Source organism: Brassica napus, unplaced genomic scaffold (genome assembly GCF_020379485.1).
Source record: "Brassica napus cultivar Da-Ae unplaced genomic scaffold, Da-Ae ScsIHWf_1228;HRSCAF=1754, whole genome shotgun sequence".
In the NCBI taxonomy this organism is placed as follows: domain Eukaryota; kingdom Viridiplantae; phylum Streptophyta; class Magnoliopsida; order Brassicales; family Brassicaceae; genus Brassica; species Brassica napus.
The window spans coordinates 165,001-172,500 of NW_026014650.1; the positions used below are offsets into that span (position 1 = coordinate 165,001).

At 42.8% G+C, this 7,500-nt stretch overlaps 1 non-coding gene across 1 annotated transcript; it reads left to right on the plus strand.

The window, feature by feature from the left end:
- Positions 1-6,174: 6,174 nt before the first annotated feature.
- LOC125596538 lies at positions 6,175-6,281 on the plus strand. Its single transcript, XR_007331125.1, has one exon. It is a non-coding gene; the product is annotated as a small nucleolar RNA R71 (small nucleolar RNA).
- The last annotated feature ends 1,219 nt before the right edge of the window (positions 6,282-7,500 follow it).

The following is a 7,500-nucleotide window of genomic DNA, read 5'->3' on the forward strand; positions in this document are numbered from 1 at the left end:
CAAAACACTTAGGCAGTATATAATCTACTAGGTTAAAAACTCGGCAGGGCATTTTCGTAATTTAGCTTGGACTTGGGATTCAAGTCCGCTGGATCCAAAATGTCGCATGTCCAATGTCTCGACATCGATCGATGGTACTTGTGTACATCGATCGATATTAATTTTCATTTGTCGAGGCATTTCATGGTGTCGATCGACAGCACTGGATGTGCATCGATCGATTGTTCTTCCTCTCGTCGACCTCTACATGGTCAGCTCGGATGAAATGTCTTTTAAGCTCCAAAATGCTCCAAAGTCATAGCTTTACTCCCAAATGCACCTGAACCTGAAAACATACCTAGAAGAGTAGAAAACATAGATATATATATAGTAAAACACCTATATACCATGGATGAAAACGGGTCAAATCCAAAGTATATCAACTCCCCCAGACTTATCCTTTTGCTTGTCCTCAAGCAAAACATACAGGCAGTCTCTCTGAAAGAGGTTTGAAAATATTAAGGACTACAGACTTTAAAGCATAGAAATCTTTTCCTCAACAATTTTGCAACCACATCTAAAAAGTCCTAATCACAGAAACACACTATGCAATATCCTAGCTTAGCAACCATTTCTAACATAACACAACTCAGCAATTCACGTCTGACATCCCCTCTACTGACTTCATTTCTTAGCATAAATATAAAATGAATGCTTTACCTTGGGAGTATCGATCATAGGATGCAAGGATTTCAGACAAGTATCTGGAACTGCAGGTAAAAATTAGTTCCTAATTTCTCTCTCTCTCTAATTTTCTCTCTTGAGTCAAAGTCTGCTTCCATTGCAGGATCAGTGACCAAGATTGGACATGCTTCCATGAATCAAAACTTAATGGTGGTAGCCACGAAGCTCTGTTCACTTCTTTTTGACCTATATCCAAAAATTCTTTGTGAAAGCGAGCCTTGAAGATTGCCGCCTCCAAGTCCCGTTTCGAACTCTTTTATTGGAGTCTTTATGAATCAAGCCTTAATGGTTTTAGCCACCAAGTCCTGTTCAGACTCATCCGAAGTAAGCAATAGATCTTATTTTTATTTTATTTTTTATTTTTTTTTAAGAAATGGATAGAACTGAAATATAAATCACTAACTAATCTAGGGTCGAAATTTAGAGAGAAAAAATGTGATAAATAATCTACACAAGGCGTTACCTTCTAGACCTGTCTGAAGAATTCGATCCCATGTATAACAAGCCCCAAGACAAGCGGTTATGTCAGATTTAGTGTTGGAAATCAGCTTTGGTTACTTCATACGGTCAAGGCAAGTGTGTAGTTGATAGGTTGATCTGCTTTAGCATCTATAGTGCTATCTGCAATCAGTAAATCTAAAATGGTGCTAAAGATTGGTTAGATATTCAAGTTTAAATCAATATAAGATCATAGTCCCATTTTCAATAGCTAAGCATAATTTATTAAAATTCGTTTTATATAAGAATAAAATAAATTATATCAGTAAATCTCCCCCAGACTTAAATTACACTATCCCAGTGTAACTCAGTCGGAGTTATGATGGAATAATTCATAAGTACGAAATGTAACAAGTAAGGAAGATACATCTGACCGGATTAGATATCGATCGATGTGAAAATGTTGCATCGATCGTCGTGTGTTTGTCTATGTCGAGCGATTTCGACGTCTCGTCGGCGGTCGATATTCAGGTCCTCCTACTTGGGTCTCCTATAGCTGAAAGAAATAAAACGAAAGTAAATAAATGCTAGCTAATAAAACCAAAATAAAATACCTAATAGTGGGTTGTCTCCCACTCAGCGCTTGGTTATAGTCATTTAGCTTTAATGTGGTAGTGATTGGCTATTTGGTGGATAAACAACTGCTTGTTGGAAAACAAGCATCCACGTCATCTCTGCACATTTTGGACCAAGATGCAATGAAACTTCTTGTGGCCTCATCATTTCTTGTCCACTTGTCATCCATCTTCTTAAGTACATTGGAGATGTTATGTAGCCTATCTTGAACGTTGTCAATGCTGACCTGGTGCCAGCCAATGTTGTCATAGGCGTATGCTGAAAGTTCTATCAGTTCCTCGTGCATTGACTCTATCGTTTTGTGTATCAGCTACTCGTCGGCTGGTGTAGACTCGGCGTCGACCGATGCAATTAAGTGTTCGTCGGTCGATCTCGGCGACTTACCATTGACCGATTTCGCTCGCTTTCTGTCGATCGATGCTGATATCTGGTGTTGAGCTGCGAGTTGCCTCTGAATGGCTTTGACTTCTTTCTGTAGCCATTCTGCGTGGCTGTCTAGTCCACCGATTCTGTTGTCGAATGGAAAGTAGATATCATCGCAGCGTTTGTCAAGTCGTTCCTCCATGGTGTCTATAGCAGTGTAGATCTTGGATGTGATCTTGTCAACCTCTGCTGCTGTGTAGGGAAGTAACTCCACAGGATTCTTGCCATTGATCCATGGCCCTCGTAGCCTGTCGATCGAAAATGAGTTTGCCTGTAAAAAATTTTCATTAGTAATTTTATCAATATCCCTTTGGGCATGAAGTATTTGACTAGAAAATTTATTTAAATATAGCATGACTGGTGATACGAAGCGGTCATGCATGTCGTCGTAAGTATGCAGCCTATCATCCATGGCTGAAATCTTAGCGTCGAGCGATGTGATGGTACACACGGCGATCGATGTGGCTGGTTGTTGGTCCTTCTTGCGAATGGTGTCTAGATCTTGCTGTAGTACCTCGATTTTAGTGCTCAGCCAGTCCACGTTGTTGTTGAGAGGGTAGTACATGTCGTTTATCCTCGTGTTGATGTATGAGACTTCCCATTCAGCCTTGTGTTCTGCTGAACATTGAGGTTCTGCAGGGATCTGGGCTGTCGGAAGACTGACGTCGATCGATGGTGCATGTGGTGCGTCGATCGATGCTGAGGTCCTGGCTTCCTTCTCAAGTTGCTGTCGTAAACTCTCAATTTCTGTCCTCATTTCTACCATACTTCTGAAAAGCTCATTGTCGCCTCTATCCAAAGGTTGATGTGTATCTTCTACCAATGATTTGAGCTCCTCTCCCAGTTTTTCCTGAGCTCCACAAATACCAGTCACCATCTCGTTGATTTCATCTTTGGTGTAGAGTTCTGGTGCCAGTCTTGTGAGTGTGAAGGAAGTGGCTTGTTCTGGAAGACAGATGTGGCTCTCTTCAAAAAGAGATGCTCTTTCCAGTAATTTCCTGATGTCGTCCTTTGTGACAGGTATCATCTCACCAGCTACGCCTCGTGTGTGTCCACACTCATCTCTGTAGACTCCATACTCGTCCCTTCATTCCCAAGTGAACTTTCTGGCTCCGTACATGTCAAAAGCGCGGTATCCAAATTCATAACGTCTGTCGATCGACGTCTGGTCATCCTTATCGGTCGACGTTGGTGTTATCCTGTCGATCGATGTCTGAGTTGTCCCGTCGATCGTTGCTTGGCCTTTTGGTTGGCATGATAGATATGGATTGATTTCTGTTGCGGCGACTCCTACGTTTGTTTAGATTGGTTTGAATGACGTCTGGAGTGCCACGTTGCTGTGAGAATAGGTTGTCAGGTCCATTGGCTACTTGAAGGATATCTGATATGTCCTCTCTGGACACTTGCAAGATCCTTCCATCTATTGCACGTGCGTTGCCATCTGGGTCCCTGAAAATACCAAATGCATCAGGTGTTAAAAAACCGTAATCAGTGTTTGCATTATCATTCAATTTAGAAATAGAAAGATTAGGTTTAAGAGTTGTATCGATCGATGTTGATACAGATGCATCGATCGAGGGCAGAATAATTTCTGCAGAACTTGTGTTCTTGAGATGATTGCTCTTCATGGATTTTCCTGTTGATGTAGACGGAAGAGTGTTCATCTTTTCGGCTTGTGTGTCTGCTCTGGTGTGTGGAGGTGGTTTCAGGGGTGCAAAACGTTTTAAATAGGTATCTATAAACCTAGTTGGAGAGGGAATATTCTCCTGCTCCTGGATTTTCGCTCCGGCGCAAATATCGATCGATGTTCCTATATGGGTGTCGATCGATGTGAGCGGTTGTTTTGCTGGACGAGGGTGGGTATCGACCGATGTGGAGTGCACTTCGTCGAACGATGTTGGAAACGTGTTGGTGAACTTATGTGTTTCAAATCTTTCATCCTGCAAAGACATTTCTATTGCACGTTCCTTCCAATAATCATCATCGTATTCCTCTGTATGTTCCTCGTTAGGTGATGTAATTACAGAGTCAACTGCAAAACTTTCATGGAAACCACTGTCTCCCCAACTGCCTATGGAATAATCATCACGTCCTCTCTTGCTTGGAGGTTGGAAGGCAAAGTGTGGATAACAATGATTAGGTAGAGCGAAATGGTCAACCGGCTGATCAACGTCGAGCGATGTTTTGTTGCGGTCATCGGTCACCGTTGAGTCATTGGAATCGATCGATGGAAAATTGTGGGTGTCTATCGATTCCGAGTACTCTGTTTCGTACTCTGATTCGTACTCTGCTCCACAATGGCATGCGCCAATGAAGCCAAGTTCTTTCCCGTAATCCACAAAATTAATAATTTTTCTCTTAGGTCGGATAGGGTCGTAGTGGATGTTGGGGTCTATCAGCATCAGACACAATTTGTTTTTGTTCATGTCACAAACAGCTCCTACTGTAGCTAGGAAAGATCTTCCAAGCAGAAGTGAAGAGTTCTAGTTAAGTTTGATGTCCAAGACATGAAAATCTACCGGGACAAGGGCATTACCAATCTGTACCTCCAGATCTCTTATGATACCTCCTGATTGTTTTTCTGAAAGATCCACGAAGGTGAAGGATTCTGTTGAAGGTTCGATGGTCAAACCAAGATGGTCTGCCATGATCATAGGGAGGATACTAACTGATGCTCCTGTGTCACACATTGAATGGGGAAATTCAACACCCTTGACTACGCATGGTATTGCAAACTTCCCAGGATCACTCTTCTTCGACAATGTGATCATGTGTCTCATCTTCTCTCTGACTTGATGAAACATTCTCCTAATGTCTTCCTCAGTTACCTTTGTTTCTCTGAAGAACATCCACAACCTGTGTGTGAAGTAAGCTTCATCAAAAGGTTTTTCGATTGGGATTCTGAGGATTCTTTTAGTGAAACCATCCATCTCCTTATCGTTAGCTTCCCTCTTAAGGTACTTAGGAATTTTCTCCTTTCTTTTCCTTAACCTTCTCCCTTCAGTTTCCTGATCTTCTTGAACTGGTTCTGGTGAACTATTTAAAGGGTTGGGTTTTGGTTCGGGTGGGCTATCTATTGGTTTAGGTGGTGTTTTGAGTGCGTTGATATAGTCATTATCGACTGAGGGTAACCGCACTCGGTATGTCAGAGGTGCCTGTCGATCGATGGGAGGTGTGTTGTGACGATCGACGTCGAACTCACTCTGTCGATCGATGGTTGGGTCAACCGATCGATCGATTTTATCATAGAAAGGGGAGGGTGGGTGAGGATGCTTAGCTGCGAATTCCTCATGAGTTAGAATTCGAACTGCATTGCATTCAGTGGATTTAGCGGACGACGTCGATCGATAACTGGAGTAATCCATCCATCGATTTTCGTCATGGTCTGTCGATTGATGCGAGTTCATCGACATCGGTCGACACCATTGAAATCCACGGTGATATGTTGTTGTCCCAACAGTACTCGATCAAGCATTTCTTCGATCTTGCTTTCATGAGTCTGGGGTGGTGGATTCTGGTAGTAGGAGTTCGAGTAGCTTTTGCTGTTGTTGTGAACTCTGGTTACTTCTTTGACCATTTCCAAAGAAGTTTCAGTTTCCGCCCTGATTTCCAAATTTCTGGAATCCGATACCTCCGATGAAGTTCACATTTTCTTCTCCTTCCATATCTGCTACTTCTCCTTCAGCTAAACAGACATGCTTCCTAAGAAGCTTGTGCACCATATCTAACTTAGCTCTTACTTCGTCCATATGTTCCTTCCCGATAGAAGCTACAGACTTCTTCCGTTCAGAGTCAGTGTTTTTGGTGTTGCTGCTGTTAGCAAGGTTTTCGATAAGTCTCACAGCTTCTAACGGATTCCGAGTAGTGAAGTTTCCTTCACTCGCCGTATCAAGAGCCATTTGATACTGTAAGGCGAGACCTCGAAAGAAAATGCTTAGCAGCTGCACTTCGTTAAATCCGTGGTGTGGACAGTCTCGCTGGAAGAACCTAAATCTAATCCACGCATCTTTGAAGGACTCTCCAGCCTCCTGCGAGAATGTGGATATTTTGTTTCGAAGTTCTTCAGTGTGTGCCTCATCGAAGAAGTTTCGTAAGAAAGCATTCTTGATGTCGGCCCAGGATGTTAAGGATCCTATGGGTAGCTGCCTAAGCCAGTGCATCGATTCTCCATTCAGTGTGTATCTGAAGAGCTTGCACAGCAGGTAATCTTCGAGGACTCCTTCCATCCGAATAGCAGCGATTAAATCCTCGAACCGTTGTAGATGGTCCATAGGATGCTCGTGCGGTAACCCAGAGTAGGGTATCTGCGACACGAGAGTGTAGTATTGAGGCTTCAGCTCGAAATTCTGCTTCTGGATCTCCGGAAGTCGAATAGCTGATCTGTTGGAATAGTACTCATCTGGGCGATTGTAGTCGGCCAGTGGTTTCGAGCGAGCGTCCTCGTCTACAGGTTGATCAGCTCCTGTAGCATAAGCATCAGGGATTACAGTCCCCTGAGCGTCTATTTTCTGACCTGTTGCATTACGCAGATGACCGTCCTGGTCATACAGGTTTCCGTTCTCGTCTTGTGTTAGAATAATAACGTTTACCAATTTTGACGACACAGTATCGATCGACGTACACGGTGTAATATCGATCGTTGTCGAACGATTAGGATCGATCGACGATGAAGGTCTGGTGTCGGTCGACTGTTGATTGTGAGTATCGATCGACAACAAAGTTGTTGCGTCGAGCGATGTGGGACGTTGACCTCTACGGATGGTGCGTTTCAAATGAGCAGGATCGTCTGAGAACAGCAAGTCTTTCTCCTTGTTGCTTCTGGTCCCGCTGGGCATGCACCTGAAAAGAAAAGAAAAAGAATCAATAAAACTAAATCTAATGGCGATCAAAGCTCCCCGGCAACGGCGCCAAATTTGATACCACTCAAATTACCCTAAGGAGTGTTACTCTCATCAAAAGAGGGATCAAATCCACAAGGAGCTAGGGAACAATTAAATCTAATGTTTATTAATTCTAAGAGTTGTAAATATTTAAATGAAATAGCAATAGTAACAAGCGAAGTAAATAGTAAATGTAACTTGGTTGGAAATGATATTAGACGCAGGGCCACTATTCAGGTGTTGGAGATTATAATATTTATAGATGCCTATTTGCTGCATGCATGATATGTTAGAGCTCAACCGCTTAACTCAGTGATCAGCTGTCGCATGTTTCACTGGTTAACAAACTAGATCTCGTGTCTCAACGGTTAGTATGTTGACAACGAAAGAGTGTCGATCG